Raw genomic sequence first — 18,436 nt, 5'->3', positions numbered from 1 at the left:
TTAATGAATAAAGAAAACTGGCTTGGCCTATAGCATGGGAGGAGGAGGGCAGAGTCAGAGAGGAGCCATGGATCCACTGCCTGAGACAGACACTGGGAACGTTAGCTGGTAAGCCACAGCTACGTGGCGATATACAGAACAATAGAGATGGGTTAGCTTAGGATATGAGTTTAGCCAGAAATATGCTTAAGCTGTTGGCCAAACAGTGTTGCAAATAATATGGTTTTCTGAGTGGTTATTTTGTGGCTGGGCAGCCAGGATGAACAAATGACTCTTCCCCTAACATATGCCTATGAAATTTCATACTACTAGTCTAAAATATCCAGTCAATTTTAAAAAACAAATTGGGGTTTTAAAAAACACTTGGGGTCCTAAGTGTGTAGGAACTAATTTGTTAAAACATCAAGGTATTTGAAAATAATAGGTAGCAGATATTTCCTTGAAGTCATCACATTTTAGAGTCTCATGATATCTCACGAACAAAGGGACATTATAATACAAATAAAATCTTTTTCATGATTGTTACAGTAAAAATGTCTCAGAATAAAATACTACAAATATGTGTTTCTGTGTGTATCAGAGTCCCATGATGACATGGTATTTGTCTTATCCCACCCAGTCTCTCTCCTTCTTTCCCATCTCTTGTTTCTTTTCTTTTTCCTCTTTGAGAAACAATGCCAGCTTTTTATCATTTTGCTGGAGAAAACTATTTTTGAATTTAAAGATCACCTGGTTCATTTTAATAAAATGTAATCTTTGGGCATCTTTTACAATGGTGGTACATGGCGGTAAGATTTGCTGGAGGGGGCAGAAGCAAAGGATCAGGAGTTGAGGCCAGCCTGGGCATCCTTTAAATTACCATTGTTGCCCTCTTTTCCCCAGAAAAAAAAAGGGGAAAATGGTGATGCTTAATCCACAAATTATAGAGTCACTGTTTGTTTTTATATTGTGTTCCCTTCTGTAATACTCTGCTGGCTTGTTTCATGTGCATATGGAAGAGTGTTTGGGCTCCAATTCCTGAAACCTACTGTCCCAAGTTATCTTGCTATAAAGCTAAATTACATGCTTTATATACTCCAACTGTGGCCAGGTGCAAGTAACTCCAGGTGGACATCCTCCACAGGTAGACTTAGAAGTTACTTTCTTATGTAAGTATTTGACTGAAAGACCTAAGGATATTCTAATTCACAAAATGCAAATGAATAAGGACACCCTACCCTGTACCCTCAGTACTTCAGTGTAGCATGGATTCTAATTGGTCTTAATAACAAAAACCTGGAATCAGATAGCTCGATAAATGCTGAAAGATCAAAGAAACAGAGCAGTCAGCTACAGTTCTGACCTCTACACGATCCTCTTTTCTCTACAGATCCTCAAACTGAATGCTGTCTTCTATGAAACTTCTCACTGAATCCCGAGAACCTCTCTTCTCCTTCCTTATATTCGTCTCTCTGCCCAGCCACTTCCTGTCTTCACCTCTCTAGTACTGGGATTAAAGGTGTGAGCCACAGCTTCTTGGCTCTGTTTCTCTTTTAGACTGATTCAATCTCATGTTTTTCTGGGTAGCTTTGCTCACACAGAGAACCCTCTGCTTCTGTCTCCCCAGTGATGGGGTTAAAGGTGTGTCCCATAACTGCCTGATCTCAATGGCTGACTAGTGTGGCTAGCTCGGCTAACTGATCTTCTGTCAATCTTTATTTCTTAAAGCACAAACAAAATATCACTAAAAATCTACAGTAGAAAGTGATGTGGGAACTCCTTCTGAATATGTGTTGCTTTTTATTGGTTTTAATAAATAAGGAAGCTACCTTGGCCTGTGATAGGGAAGAGTAGACCTAGCTGAGAAAAACTAAACTTAATGCTGGGAGAAAGAAGGCAGAGTCAGTGTAGCAGTGGCCAGGGATAGATGTGCTCGAACCTTGCTGGTAAATCATTAGCCTCATGGTAAAATAGAAAATAATAGAAATGGATTAATCAAAGATATTTAAGAGGTAGCTAGCAATATATTTAAGCTATTGGTCAAACAGGATTGCAAATATTATAGTTCCTGAATGATTATTTTGGGTCTGGGCACCCGGGAATGAATGAGCCACCTCTGTCATAAAGAAAATACTTTTGAGAAGTGTGGAGAGTTAGAAGCATTGCGCATACTTAAATGTGGTATGAAATACAGACAGTAAACAAAAGAATTCCCAAGAAAAGTGTCTTTCTGCACCTTAGAATAGAAACTTATGACTCAATTTTGTCTGTGCAGATCTGTGAGGAATTCATAGTCTGATCTGTTTTGTCTTGACTTCTGTCAGCTTGATACAGCTAGAGTCTATTGGGAAGAGGGACTCAATTGGGAAAAATCCGTCTAACAAGATTGCCCTGTGGGCAGGTCTGTGGTGTATTTTCTTGATTGATGATTGGTGCGTGAGGGCCTGCCTGACTCACTGTGTGCTGTGCCAATGCTTGGAACGTTGTCCTTTCCACTATAAGAAAGCAGATGAGCAAGCCATGTGTGTAAACCAGTAAGCAGCACTCCTCCATGGCCTCTTTCCATGCCTTACCTCTAAGTTCCTGCCGTGTTTGAACCTTGGCTCTGACTTCCCTGGTGATGCTGATGATGGGGTGCTCTATGCTGACAGAAATACCTTCTTCCTCCAAGTTGCTTTTGGTCATGGTGTTTATCACAGCAATAGAAACCATGACTAATATCATTTAGTAAGTCCGTAGTTTATAAGTTGAAATAATCTTTGTGTCTTTAACAAAGAAAAAAATTATGAAGCAACTATGGGAACCAGTATGATGAGGAGAAACGGCAACTTGGCCAGTCAGTTGATATTATAGATACAACGGAAGTCAATACAATAACTGTGGACAGGGCAGTTTGTGCAATAACTGGCCAAAACTGGGAGAAGAGTAGAGGAATTCCAAAACAACTCTCCGTCTAAAGTCATTGACATAGAGACTTAAGTACCATGATGCTGTACACCGCTCAAGGGGCGACTCTGATTTTGTAGCATCAGTACTAGAGAGTTCTAAGAGTTCGAATTTCTTGTGTATGTGACTTGCTGTATGTGCTTTCTTACTTCAGTGCCACTTTATAAAGTTTTCAGGACCTCACTGATATTTAGGGATCCTGTCCTACATTTGCATAGACACTGATTTTTGCAAACAAGAACACCTCAATGACAGATTTCACTGCCTTGTGTGGCCTTTGAAGTAGGGACTATCACTTTTTTAAACTTTTCTTTTTCATATGTACATGCTACACCGTGGTACTTTTCTTTATCTGGAATATTTCCCACCTCTTTTGAAACGAGTCATTGCTCTTCATCAATGGCACGTCATAACTGTGGATGCTCTTGAGTTAAGTCATTCTTAAGGTCACCTAAAATCCAACTCAAGCTGTCACTTTTCCTCATTTCATGATGTACTTCTGTCTGAATAGCTTAGTTATTAAACACAAGCGAGGCGTTTAAACTCATCTCATTATTATACTATAAGGAGAGATTTATTGATTCATCAATTTGCCTTTATATTAGTTGCTGGTCGGTTACTTCCTTCTTAACTTGACATCCACAGGGATTGCAGGCATGCTCGAAGAGTGGGCACAATAGCAATGGACCTACAGAAGTAAGGACATACACGTGCTGGATTTATTTTCCACATTTTATCCTTAATTTGTTCTTTTTAAGGTAGTATATAAATTAGTAGATTTCATTAAGGTATTTTTATAACTACAGCCACTGTAATTTGTTCCCATTTATCCTTCTCACATGGGATCCATTACCCTTCTTTTTATTCTATATTACCTGCCTTATGATCTCTCTCTTTCTCTCTCTCTCTCTCTCTCTCTCTCTCTCTCTCTCTCTCTCACACACACACACACACACACACACACACACACACACACACACACACACACGTGCCTTTAAACCTAGATTCCTCATATGAGGGAAAACAAGCAATATTTATATTTTTGATTCTGGCTTATTATGTTTAACATAGTGATCTCTGATTCCATCCGGGTTCTTACAATTAGAATGCTGTATACTTTTTCTTTTTGGTTGAAAAAAATTCATATAAAAAATTATATGTTCCTTATTTTAACTATCCACTCCTCTGCTGATAAGCATCTAGATTTGCTCTATAGTGTGCTTGCTTCGAGCACAATAATAGACTTGTACATTTTAGTATTTCTGTAGTGTGTTGACTTGACTTATAATTCTTAAAGTATGCACCCAGGAGTAGAGTATACAGTCTCAAAATAGTTATATGTTTAAGTTTCCTCAAAGGAACCACTATGCAAATTTCTGTAATGGTTGTTCCCATCTTTATTCTTACCAACAATATTTAAGAGTTATTACTTTCCACTTCGTTGTAAACACTTTTTTCATTCTTTTTATTTTGTTATTTTTTGGTAATAGTTATTCTTCCTGTGGTACTATTGGATCTATAAGCAGTTCTATTTGTATTTCTATAGTAACTAATGTTGCTGAACATTTAAGGAAATATTTACTAGTCATTGCTATTTCCTCCTTTGATTTTATTTAGGGCGATTCATGATCTAACTTTTTGATATTAATTTTTTTGCATTTCATATATTCTAGATATTAATCCCAGCTTGTATAATCACTAAATTCTACAATGTGCTTCAGCACAAACATTCTCACATTCCGTTTGTAAAGCAATTGAATTTGGATACTTATTCTCAACATCTCACTGAAATAGCCTTCACAGAGGGTCCAATTTCATCCTTCCCTTAACGAAGCTCATATATGCTTTTAAGAGTTGACTTCTTTTCTTTGTCCTGAAAATACTTTCTCTTTTAGTTTATCTGATCTGCATCCTGGTGTTCTTTCACATGCTCTTTCCTTTCCATTCAACTCTCTAGCTTCTCAATAAATGCTGCATATTTCAAGAATATCCCCTTTGCCACATTTCTTTTTAATAATTTAATTAAAATATAATGACACCATTTCCTCTATCTTAACCTCCCTCCTTTACACCTCCCATCAACCCTTCCCAAACCCAATTTATGACTTTCTTTTCTTAACCATAGTGGTTACATATAAATAAATATATAAATCCAGCCTACTGAATATGTTTAGTGTTGTTTACATGTACATACAAAGCAAACATGTAGAACAACGGAACAAACAGAAGAGCCAAAAGGTTGACAGATAGTTGAGAAAGATGTCAAAAGAAAAACTGGAGAAAAGACAGCATCTTCAAAAAATAGGGCTTGGGAAACTGGACACCTACCTATACGTGAATGAAAATAGGCCTGAGTCTATCACTCCACACAAAAATTATCTCCAAATTGATTAAGGACCTCAATGTAAAACCCAAACCCATAGAACAGTTAGGAGAAAACACAGAAAGTGACCTACAGGTTGGATGTATAGGGAAAGATTTTCTGAATAGGATCCCACCTCTTCTGGAATTAAGGCCCATGATTGACAAGGGAGATATCATAAAACTAAATTGTTTCATTATAGATAAAGAAACAATTAATTTATCAAAAAAGTACACATAGTGGAAGAAAATCTTTGCCAGCTAAATATCTGATAGAGAATTAATATTCAGATTCTACAAAGAATTCAAAATACAAAAGAAACTAAGGGAAAACAAACCAAATAAAATAGTCTATAGATCAGAAGAGAGAGTTCACAAAAGAAGACAAGAATAAAAGGCCGTATTTCTTTGTTATTGATGTTATTTCCTTTTACCATTCTGCGACCACAGGTAACACAGGAAACTTAATAACACTCATGTTTATCTCTGGTATAAAATTCAACTCTGGTGCTGTATAAATGTATTTGGATTTATGTTTGATTTGGGGAGCCAAATGAGCCTCTTAAAATTATTTTTTCCTAAGAATAACATTTCATTAGGTCAGTATTGCTAGACAAAACCCTAAGCAGCTGTTCCTGTCAGTTTTGTCCATGCCAACTTCTGTTTTACACAGTTATTCTCTCTCAAAGCATAAGAATGCTCTTTGGCATGCTCCCCCTTCTTATGAGACATCCAATAAATCTACAGTACCCTGTGCCTTCAGAGAACACCCAGAGACAGATTTAATCCTACTGCTACCTTAAAAGTTATGCCTCGTTCTTACCTAGAATGTCACTGAAACTTTCAGATGGTTTGGTGTTGTATCACAACCCTTTGTTTTATTTTATATATAAAACCTCCGTTGTCTTCCTCTCAAATCCATGATTTTTCTATATGAAACTGTCAAATAAGAAAAATGTAACATAAAAGTTATCAAAATATTTTCAAATATAAAAACAAAGATTTTCTTTAAAAGTAATTTTTATTAAGCCTTCATTAAAATCCACTGATTATAATTCACCAGTAAGATCCCACCGCAGTCCTTTCAACATGATACATTCAATAGGCAAGACTCATTCGCTGTAGCTCTTCTGCTATTTCTTTGCCCTTCACTGCATGCCCTGGTTTTCAGGCTTAATGGCAAAGATGTAGTCTGCCTTACTAGATTGCTCTCCGCTCAAGACATTTTCCTGACATAACCCTTTTGTTTAAGAGAAATCTTTCTGCTCCACAAAGACTTTTCTTACTGTCTTTGGTAAGCAGTGCCCTCATTTTCCCTAGACAAAAACAAACCATTTTCTAGCACTTAATCTTCTTATGTTTCTTACAGTTTTCTGCTCTTGTTGCTGATGTCGTTTATTGGCCGAATCACTTACAGGGCATGATTTTGAATAGAGAATCTCTGTCTATGTGTCTGTGTTATTTTCACTTGTCTCCAAATCCTGTATATATGTCATACATACTCAAGACATTTTTTTAGAAATTGTTCAATTTGATTTCCATTTAATACAGTGAAAGATATTGGTATAATACAATTTAAAACTTTTAATCATAGTTCTTTGTATTTGTTTGGACTTCTTTGAGCATTGTAACACTTCCATGGGCAAATTTGCTGTGTATGGGGCAGTCTTTTAGGCACATGACTTTGCTTTAACTACTTTATCCATACAGTAACTGTAGACCAATTGGGGGGATCACTTAGTGCCTGCTTCACCTACCATTTTTGTCATTGTCATGACCTCTAATAATGACCTCTAAGATAATAAATAATAATATCTATAATAATGATAGCTTATTTTTCTTTGCACGAAAAAGAAGAAAGTCATATAAGGCAAATAATCCCAGTCATAAAAACCATTTCAAAATGTTTTCTCTATGTATCACCTTTTAGAACTTTAAGATGCTAAAGAGCAGTTCTATTCTCCAAGGATATCACACATGTTTACTTTGGTATTGTGGAGACAGACTGTTTACCAGTATGTCTGAAAGAATGGAGATTTGGACAAGTTATAGATTAGAAAATCTGCACTGTCAATAGTTTTTAGATTTGGTTGTTGCCATTTATCACTCATATGAAAAGAGATTATGTTTGTTAAAAGTTGTGATCATTCCACACACTTTGTCTAGGAGTTTGCTCCTACAAGGTCAGTTAGGGTTCCTAGATTGGGGATCCTTGAGGCCAAAGAAAAATCAGAAGAAACAGAAGACAAGATTGATGTGGAATTCCTCTCTGTATGCTGTGAATACCATTGGTTAATAAAGAAACTGGCTTGGCCTGATAGGGTAGAACAGAGCTAGATGGGGAAAACTAAACTGAATGCTGGGAGAAAGGAGGCGGAGTCAGGGGAGATGCCATGGAGCCTCCACTGGAGACAGACATGCTGAAACTTTGCTGCTAGGTCACGACCTTTCGGTGATGCACAAATTAATGAAGATGGGTTAAATTAAGATGTAAGAGTTAGCCAATAAGAAGCTAGAGCTATTGAGTCAAGTAGTGATTTAATTAATACAGTTTCTGTGTGATTATTTTGGTTCTAGGCAGCAGGGACGAACAAGCACCCTCCTATTACACAGGATAGATTCAGGAGGTCTTGTTTGGTCATGCCAAAGGAGCCAAACAGCCCAGAGTTTATTTAAGAACTTGCTAACACATGAAAGCAGAACAAAGCACAACACAAATGGTCAGTCAGTATCTGACCACAAGATCATCCCTGTCCTTGAGTGAGCAGCCTTCTCTCAAACATGTGCTTGCTGCTCAGAAGCAGCCTTACTTTTCATCTTGATGCTCCTGAGGTTTGTTATCAGAAGTATACTGTCTGCTACATAGAGAGTTCTTTTCTCACTGGCTAAATCAAAAGTCTCTCATAAGCCTCAAGGTTATAGGAAAAAGCAGAGTAGGCAAATTTGAACTCAAATGGCTTCTTTAAGTCAAAAATGACTCCAGATGGAAACTGAGTCACATGTGGGCTCCCACACCTATGAACACCTGCTCTTTTGTTGCTTCTTGTTGTTTTTTTTTCTTTTTTATTTATTTTTATTGAACTCTACATTTTTCTCTGCTCTCCTCCCCGAATCTCCCCTCCCCCTTCAATGCTCTTCCAAGGTCCCCATGCTCCCAATTTACTCAGGGGAGCTTGTCTTTTTCTACTTTCTCCTTCCCATGTAGATTAGATCTATGTAAGTCTCTTAGGGCCCTCATCGTTGTCTGGGTTCTCTGGGATTGTGATTTGTGGGCTGGTTTTCTTTGCTTTGTGTTTAAAAACCACCTATGAGTGAATACATGTGATAATTGTTTTTCTGTGTCTTGGTCACTTCTCTCAGAATAATGTTTCCTAGCTCCATCCATCTTTCTACAAAATTCAAGCTGTCGTTATTTTTTCTGCTGTGTAGTACTCCATTGTCTAAGGTTTCTGAAAAAGAAGCCAAAGATAAATAATGGAAAAAAAGAAAGAATCTTCAACAAATGGTGCTGTGGAATCATGGAAAGGAAATGACTGGGTAGATCTGGTGACCAAACTGAAAATAGGAAATTTCAGAACGTTCTAAGAAGTTCTAAGATGTTAAAGGTGCAGTGAAATGCACTGTGGAGGAGAAAGGGCATGCATTTGAATGGGGTAAGAATGGAAAATGAAGGCACGAAATAAACGTGAAAGCGATATAACTAACGGCATCAGTTATAGTATCTCATTCCTTGTTTTGTGTTTGGGCGGGTAGGTGAGGGCTGTAGAGTCTAGGAGAACAAAATGAAAGATACAGGAGATTCCAGTTTTATTTGTTTGTCTGAGAGAATTAGTGAGTATGGTGGATAAAAACAACAGTATGCTTCTGAAACACAAAACTCTCCAATAACCCCATTAAAAGGTTGATTTTAGAAGAGAGTAGAGATATAGACATGCACAGACATCTAGCTTGGGACACAACAGTGAAAAATAAGATGAAGAAGAGAATTACTGATCCATTGCCACTTCTACTTGCCATAAGCACATGTTACCCGCCCTCTACATGAGCCCTCATAATGCATACATACACACACACACAAAGATGTAAGAAAGATAGAATATAATCTGAGAAGAAAAAACATAAACAAACAAAATGTGATTAAAATACAATCTTATGAGACAGTGAAGGAAAAATCTTATTGATTAAAAAAATGAAAAAAAACCTTTTTCATATCCTAAATATTTGTCAGAGGATATGGACCACACTAAACATGCCCTTGCCTGTTGGTGCTCTCTGTGCTGTGTATCTTATATTGATGATAGGAAGCATACTGCATTAACCAAAAAAGTTGTCTGGGCCCTTGCCTCTATCCCCCAAAGAATCCTCTCAGTAAAAATTAAGAGCCAATGATGTAGACACAGAATTATTGGAAGTAAAATAAGTAAATATTTGAAGAAAAATAACAAAGTAAAAATTAAAGTTTACAAGTGTCTTAGATTGTGCTACTTTCAAAATGGTTTTATAATGGGTGTCTTATAAGCAATGGAAATTGATTGATAAACATTTCCAGAAGCTGAGAAATCCTGGGTCAATTAGATGTCAATTAAAAAACTGGTACCAAAAAGACATATTATGATGATAAAAATCGAGGTTTACTTTCCTTACTCGTTCTCATTTTTGTTTGTGGAAAGCAATATTCTTAGATATTATATTCAGACTGCCCCAACTTGTTTGAGGCTTGAACACACAAGGGACCTGAAGATGAGGAGCTAAATTCTCTAAGACGTCACTTCTCTAGGACTCCTAACTAGGAAGGGGGTGACTCAAGAGCTCCAGATGAAAAGAAAATGGAAGACAGGGAGACACAAACATAGTTAGCACAGCTACTTGGTTTTGATCACTATCCTTTTAGCATGTGTTGTAGGCCCAACCTGTGCTGGACACATTTGTTGATTCTCTTGACATCTAGCTTATTCTCAAAGAAGGTATATAATACAATCATTAGGCATCCAAATTCCAGATCAGAGAACTGAGTCCAAACATGCAATGTGATCTGGTTAAGGCCCTGTTTATATGTGTCAGGTGATGTTCATCTTGGCCTTTGTACCACAAACTTGGTGTTTTCTTTGTCTTCCCATGGTAGTAGTGGGGACTTTCAGATATCCATTGATATTTCACAAAGGTTGAAGTTTCTATGGGTGATATAATCGCAGTAGAGCCTAGCAGCTGTAGTCTATAAAACTATTTTCAATGACTAGTAGAAATCCTTTCTTAAAGGAAGATCTTGCTTGGAACTTTGCTTTGCCCAGTATATCTTTTCTGTCCTTTGTTTATTGAATCTTTCCTTTTTCCTCCCCTCCCATACTAGATCTCCTCAATGCAGCTATAGAAATTCATACCCCTAAGTGGTGGATTTATGTGGTGTGTTCACTGAAAAACAGGCAGGTAGTAGAAACTCCAAAGAAGAGAATTAACTTCTTTATAAGAGAGATCCGCAGATCTCCTTCATGGATTCTGACAGAGAACAGCCATCTATGGATTTGCGAAAATAAAAATGAGAAACAGGGATATAGAAGAAAAGAAATTGATATTTCTCATAATCATTACTTGTCTCAGTTGGTTTTCCCCCTAAGGAACATCTGATTGTTTATTAAATTAAGTTGGTATCTATGTATTTTAACCTCATCTGGCCACCCAGTGCCTGCATTTATTATTCTCAGAGTGGAAACTTGACATTCAACATCTGGTCTGCATTCAGCTTCCTTTAATTTCCTTTATTCTTCTCTACTCTCTTACCCATTCTATCTGCTGTGCTTTTCTACAAAAGAGTAATGTAAGTGGCTGTTAATATGTTTCAGCATTTTATATCCAAAACTCCAACTTGCATTCTGTTCCAAGATCAGAGACCCGCCTCATTGATCCACAGATGTTATAGAAGTAAAATGCCTCTGTATACAAGTAAGGAACAAAGGAGACTAGAAAGCATATACATTACAGTTAGATAAGAAGTATTCTTTCTTCTGACAAGCAAGCTACTCTGAAACAAAATTTACAAATGCTCACATTTGCATCTGTTTAAGACAGCACAATACACTTTCTTCAAAAGGAAAAGAAATGGTGTATGGGTCAAGAATAAACTAAATAGACTTGCATTTAAAAATACACATCCCAACTTGTTTGTGATAAACTTTAGGATATTATTTTGCAGGGAAGTCCTTTGTTTCTTTGAGAAATTTTATGTGGGCAAGGGAATAAGATACCTGACTCATTGTCTCAAGGACCGTTTCCAATCTTGGCTGTAACTTGAATTAGTCACATTGTGAAAAGAAAACAATGGACAAATCCTAAATATTCGATTTTGAAAACCCTCCATTGGAAAAACATCTGTATTGAGGAATAGGGAACTCTTGGGAAATGTGGCTGCTCAGTCAGCACTGCATAATAAAGGAAAGGAATGAACAACCGGATGGAGTTAGAATTGTTCTACACGTATGTGTCAGAACTTGATGGAAGTCCAGCGAGCCTCAGCATTTGAGAAGCTGGATTTCATCTTGGGCATTTGCAAATTTTGGCTTTTTCAAACTGAAACACAAAATTAACTTTTGTATCCTTACTTTCCTTCACTGGGTCAAGCAGCGTTGAATCAGGCTCTAGCAGAGTTTATGCTGATTAGTTTACAATTTGTACTCAGTCATAAAACAAGAAAATCTGACTCAATTGGCCTGTGTGCATATACCAGGAGCTTATACCTAGAGTCGTCTCCTTTGTTTGTGAGCCTCTTTCACACACTGTCCTTTTCACTTTCTGTCACCAGTAGCTTTCCGTACCTGTGGTGGTTTGCTTTAATTGCCAACTTGGCATCTGGGAAAGCATGAGAATGAGAGAGGGTCTACTTTGAGTTGGTGTCGGGGGGTGGTATCTTCATTAGCTTTATTGATATAGGATGTTCCAACCCACTAAGGACAACACCACTCCCTAGGCAAGGGTCCTGACCTGTGTAAAAGATGAGAAACAGAGCTTAACATGAGCAAACAAGCTAGTGAGCATGTATTCATCCATTTCCCTCTGCTCTTGACTGCAGACGTAAAATGCCTAGCTGGATTTCTTCTTTGATTTCCCTGCTGTGATGTCCTGCAGTTGTGAGTTGAAATAAACTCTTTCCTTCCCTTCCTCTACTACATGGCATTTTCAAGGTTTGTATCAGAGAAATAGAAGCTAAAATCTAGAAAAGCATCCATGCCTGTTGCCATCACAGAGAGTTGTATGCCAACACAACTACTTTGCCCCCAGGGATATCTGTGGAGACCTTCTCAGGTTAGTTTTGAAACCAACGACTACCGCAATGCAGTTCTCCTTGCATCTGGAGACCCCAGATTTTAATGAATAGGCAAAGTTTATCTGGTCTGTAATTCTTCACCCACAAGCTATGGTTCTTTCTCATTACACACACATTTCGATGTTCTTAAGCTATGGAGAGATCTGCCCCTCGCTCTAAATTTTAATGCTTAGTTTGAGTCTAAATTAACCTTTTCTCAGTCCCCTTTGGGACAATAACTAATCAATTATTTCATCTTTTGTTTGTGCTTCAGCCACTCCTACCTCCTTTCCAAAGGTTTGCTTAGCTTCTGTTGATTTAAAATAAAACCAAAATAAAAACTAATAACATTTCATGACCTGACTATACCCATCATCAACTGTATTGCACTTTAATTTAGAAATCACTTGTAGCCTTTCGCTGCTGCGTCTGCAGCCGTGAGTATGCTCAGGCTACAGAAGAGGCTTGCCTCTAGCGTCCTGCGCTGTGGTAAAAAGAAGGTCTGGTTGGACCCCAACGAGACCAATGAAATCACCAATGCCAACTCCCGTCAGCAGATATGCAAGCTGATCAAAGATGGGCTGATCATCCGGAAGCCTGTGACTGTCCATTCCCGGGCTCGATGCCAGAAAAACACTTTGGCTCGTCGGAAGGGCAGGCATATGGGCATAGGAAAGCAGAAGGGTACTGCCAATGCCCTGCCCGAGAAGGTGACCTGGATGAGAAGGATGCGGATCCTGCGCCGGCTTCTCATGAGATACCGTGAATCCAAGAAGATTGACCGCCACATATATCACAGCCTGTACCTGAAGGTCAAAGGGAATGTCTTCAAAAACAAGCAGATTCTCATGGAGCACATCCACAAGCTGAAGGCAGACAAGGCCCGCAAGAAGCTTCTGGCTGACCAGGCTGAGGCTCACAGGTCTAAGACCAAGGAAGCACGAAAGCACCGGGAGGAGCGCCTCCAGGCCAAGAAGGAGGAGATCATCAAGACTCTGTCTAAGGAGGAAGAGACCAAGAAATAGAGCTTCCCTTGTGTCTGTACATAGTGGACTGCCTGTGACCTCAGGTGGATCAGTCATTAAAATAAAACAAGCCTTTGTCTGTGAAAAAAAAAAGAAATCACTTGTAAATGTACTATTTTTAATTGCAGCATTTTTGAAATTAAAATTTAATAATAAAATGTAATAATTTTTTTATTATTTTGTAAAAATTCTATGTGTAAACAGTTTCTTTTATCAGTCTACTTCAATGTGTCTAAATCAATTAAAATTCATAAATTTTGAGTTTCCTTAATACTTTCCTGCCACTAAAACATGAATATTACCAAACTTTAGTAACACCATTTTTCATGTCTAATATTTTTTTATACTATCCCTCTTCATGTGCCTTGTTCTATTAATTAAGGAATTGTCTAGATGGAGGACGTTTATGGGTTATTACATTTTCTTTTCCCAATCCTCTTTTTTGAAATGTCTTCTTATTTATATGTCATCATAGCTATCATATCACACCTTCTGAAAGGAGGACTTTAAGAATGTCACAATCTATGATCTAATTTGACTATTTAGGAATGATACAGCCTTGCTCACTGAGTGCTTTTTCTGATCCAGATATTGTAGTTAGTCTATCATGCTTTACCTAACAATACTAAGTAGAGATAAAAAAAACAGCTACTAAATTCCAACACATATGCTCTCAATTATATTATATTATATTATATTATATTATAGAAAGGCCAATTAGCATACCTTGTTATATGTGGCAAACCAAATGTAAGCAAATCCTTTACTTACAACTTTCAGAGTTACAAATTCTGATAACTTACACATAACCCCAACATTACATGCTCAAAATAAAGTTTTATACTTAAAGATATTTTCTTATTATATAGAACAAATATCACAATATTCTTTTTTCAAAATTTTGACGTATCATCCTTATGCTTCTAGGGAACCTCTTGAAAATAGGATGGGAAAGGTAATATAGAACATGGTACAGGCAAATGCATCTTCTTTTCTTGCCTTTACCATCCAAGTAAAGAAGAAAGTGTGGACTCTTCAGAAGATGTAACTAGTATTTTCTCATCGCCGTGCCTGAACTTGTGCGGGGGACATTTTGCATCCAGTTGTGTTTAGACGGTTACAAGTGGTGTTGTATTTCAATGGCAGAGTTGCTGCAATTGCAGAATAGAGAGGAATGGAACAACATCATATTCCTTGGGCTTTAGTTTTCCTTCTTGTATTTATTTTCTAAAGCTTCTAGTCCAAACTCTTTCACAAAACTTGGCTCTCCTGACTCTCTTGGGAAATATACCAATTATTGTTCCCAACTGTGTTATACCCATGTTCCCCACATATACGGTACTTCTGTTTCAGTGACCCTCATAGCCTGAGTGGAGGTAACTAGAGATGAATTTCCTTCCTAGGAGCACATAGTGTACTCGGAAATACAGGAATGTAAAAGTTAAATATGTTATGCGGCAAAATCACACTTGAGTCAAATAAAAGTGTAACCAACTCATTCTGATAATATTTGTGGCTGACTTTCATATTTCAACCATGCATAAATTGGTGTTTAATTTCATTTCATGATAGTCAACAAATTCTTTAGTTCCTACAAGGGTCTGAGAAATGGAGGGAGGAATGGGGTGAATAGGATCAAGATATGTTCTATAGATGCACAATAATTTTAAAGAATAATGAAAGCACGATTAGGAAGAGAAATAAGCTGCATGCCCGTACCCTGATATTATCAGTTAGGTGCAGTGGTGGGATAAATGGTGAAGAATTCCTCTATGTAATAAGACTTTCCATTCTGATAGAATTAAAGTCTTTTCACCAACTTCTAACAAACTCAGTATTTTAAAGCTGTCTAAACTAATTATAAGAAAATTAGTATAATATTTCTTCATACCAGGGTTACAGAAACACCGACATATTATTAATAGACTCTGAGTTTTTGAATATTTTATAAATATTATTAATAAACATTGATTTTCCTACGTTATATGACAATGCTGCAGATATTCCAAAACATGACTTAGGTTTGTGCCACTGTTGCCTTCAAGTTGCAAGTTGACTGCTCTCAGACCTGGCCAACTTGTATTATTAAGAAGCCAAGTATTATCACAAACTAGTTTAATATTTTCATAGCTGTGTTTCCAAATGAATTTCTTTTCAATAGGCAATTTAAAATAAATCATCTGTGGTATTCTAGGGAGTGTTCATTAGGTAACTCACAAATGTAAAATGTCCACAATCCAAATGTGGCAGGTGACTTCTGTATTAAATGTTGAGCTTTAGGAGTTCAGTGAAGTTGGAAACTGGAAAAAAAAAAAACGAACTGGACTTAGTTTTTCAGAAACAGTTGGGCTCTGGTAACACCTACAGTGAGTGTTACATAGCCAGGAAATGGGATGTTGGGTTATTGGGAAATGCAACCAGAATGATGGAGAGAGTAAAGCACCAAGGCACGAATGTCTTCAGCTAGGAGAGTCAGATTCAGTACTGCTCATGGATGAAACCTTGTCATGGTGCTTTTTGTTTTACAAATTGTGTGTGTGTGTGTGTGTATGTGTGTGTGTGTATACAGCATTTGTTTTATAGAGAATGTTGCATTATCCCTACTCAGCTGCTATTTCATTTCATTTATGCAGTATACATTGTAAATAACAAGGCTTTTGGAATGTGGAAGCTTTGGAATGAAGCTCTGAAGAAATGAGATTCGTGGCTGCATGAAACACGGATGCCGATTAGGCCTAGACAGGGCACAAAGTATATATTTTGATTCCCTGTTTATTCACATGCATGTGACCCCTGTCTGCTTTCAAACCATTGAAACCCATATTCCACCCTTCTTAGGATCATCCCGAGCTGACACGCTGCTCTCTCATTTAGGTAGCATATAGTCACTCATAGAGTTGAATGTGTAGTAGGCAGGAGAGGGAAGCATTTGACTGTGGGCTAAATTAATTGCATTATAGCTAAAAGCACACCAGACCAATGTTGGGGGGCTTGTTTTGATTTGTTCCTTGGTCTTAATTCTCTTCATTATGAATTTGCTTAGATGAGAATCCATAAAGTTTTCTTGTCTAGAACTCTGTTTTTGTTTGACATATGGTCATTTGTTATTCTCTACCATTTTTATAGACTCCCCCCCACCAAATTCCACATTAAATTACTAAACAAGTCTGCCTTGTTAGAAAACAGACCCTGTATGTCTGTTTTGTGTATTTGTCCCCCGAAGTAATCAGTGAGTGGAACAGAAAAGGCTCTCTCCTCTGCTTTGGGTTCAGTCTGGAGATAAAGCAACAAGCGATGACCACTCTCAGACATGGCACAGTTTGCAATAAACTTTCTTAGATTTTTAACTGTTTGTCCAACTTCTCATCTATCAGTTTTTTCTGCTCTGTTAACCTCTGTAACATATTCTATTCAACACCCTCCTCCCAGGAAGAAACTCTCACAAGCTAAATGCTGATTATTGCAAAGATTCTGGCAGCTACTACTAGTGTAAATACATAAATCAAGGTGGCTAAGTAACATCTGGAAAGTGGTCCTAGACAGATGTGCATGAGCCTTGCTCATTCTTGCCTCTCATTATTTATCACATCATGCCAGGCTGACTGTCCTTCAAACCCTTGTCGTTTTCGACTCAGTCTCATGTGATTTTACAGGCCATACTGTCACCTAATTATACCCATCACTCATTCAAGGCCGCTCTGCTATAGCTACTTGAAACTTGCCAATCCCCATCATATTCTTTGACCTTCAGCTCAAACACTATGGATTTTTCTGAATCTGTAGTTGTGTTCCCTCAAATGCAAACAGTTTACTTTGCTATGAAATCTCCAATTCCATCATCAGTTTCTGGCATAAAAAAAAAAGTGACATTCAAATTCCGAGGAGGAATTGATGCGTCAGTGATTCAGTGTGTAGAATGTGTAAAACTATCCCAGTATGCCACTTGATGATGAAATTCAGTGACCGTGTGCTCACAGTTGCTTCTTGGAATTCTTTATTTTTTGAGTATATTTTGAGTGTCAAACATGAGTTTAGTTCTGTACCTCCATGCTATAGAGTGGAATAAAGGAAGGAAAGAAGAAAGGAAGGGAAAGAGGAAGGGAAGGAGGGAGGGAGGGAAGGAGGAAAGAAGGAAGGAAGGAAGGAAGGAAGGAAGGAAGGAAAGAAGGAAGACACATGAATTCACAGAGACATAAATCTACTAAAGTGGGCTATTAGGAGGACACACATAAAATTATATTCTTATAATAAGTGAGAGAGATTAATCCAGCATGTTAAGAAATAAGAAGGTTTGAGAGAGTGTAGGGTTCTATAAAGACCAAAGATTGTGGGTTATTTTCAAGAGAGTGGTACAAGCACAGCCTTACTCACCTTGTTATAAGAATGATTAAAGTAAATTTGAGAGCTGAATGAATGCTATGCATGTCTGAAATATACTGATCCAACTGTGGATGTACAAGTATAGTCTAGCCAGAAAATCCAGAGTAGGACTTTGTAGAATCCAGAGGTTCAAATTCCATGCCTACCACTTGCTAAACTGTTGCTTCTTTTCATTACCCAACCTCCATCTTATACTTATAACAATGAACCTGCACCTGCTTAACTCATCCATAGTTGTGAGGAATAAATAAGATAATGGAGGCAATGTCCTAAAATAATGTCTGACATCCAGTGCAGATTTATGAACAACAGCTATTGTTAAGAAACAGCTTGTTCAATGTTAGAGATACTTATAAGTTCCCCTTGCTTCTGTGATCATTCTTTATCTGTTCTCTAGTGACCCTAAATAACCTTTGTTTCATCAAGATAGACTTGGATGGACTCATTGACT

The 18,436-nt window shown here is 37.5% G+C and overlaps 1 pseudogene; it reads left to right on the top strand.

The window, feature by feature from the left end:
- The first annotated feature begins 13,000 nt into the window (after window positions 1-13,000).
- Window positions 13,001-13,681, top strand: LOC125415091 (large ribosomal subunit protein eL19 pseudogene; annotated as a pseudogene).
- The last annotated feature ends 4,755 nt before the right edge of the window (window positions 13,682-18,436 follow it).

This window comes from Myodes glareolus, chromosome 19, assembly GCF_982192425.1.
Source record: "Myodes glareolus chromosome 19, mMyoGla1.1, whole genome shotgun sequence".
Lineage (NCBI taxonomy): Eukaryota > Metazoa > Chordata > Mammalia > Rodentia > Cricetidae > Myodes > Myodes glareolus.
The sequence above is the reverse complement of the archived record's forward strand: the minus strand, read 5'-3'. Positions and strand labels throughout refer to the sequence as shown.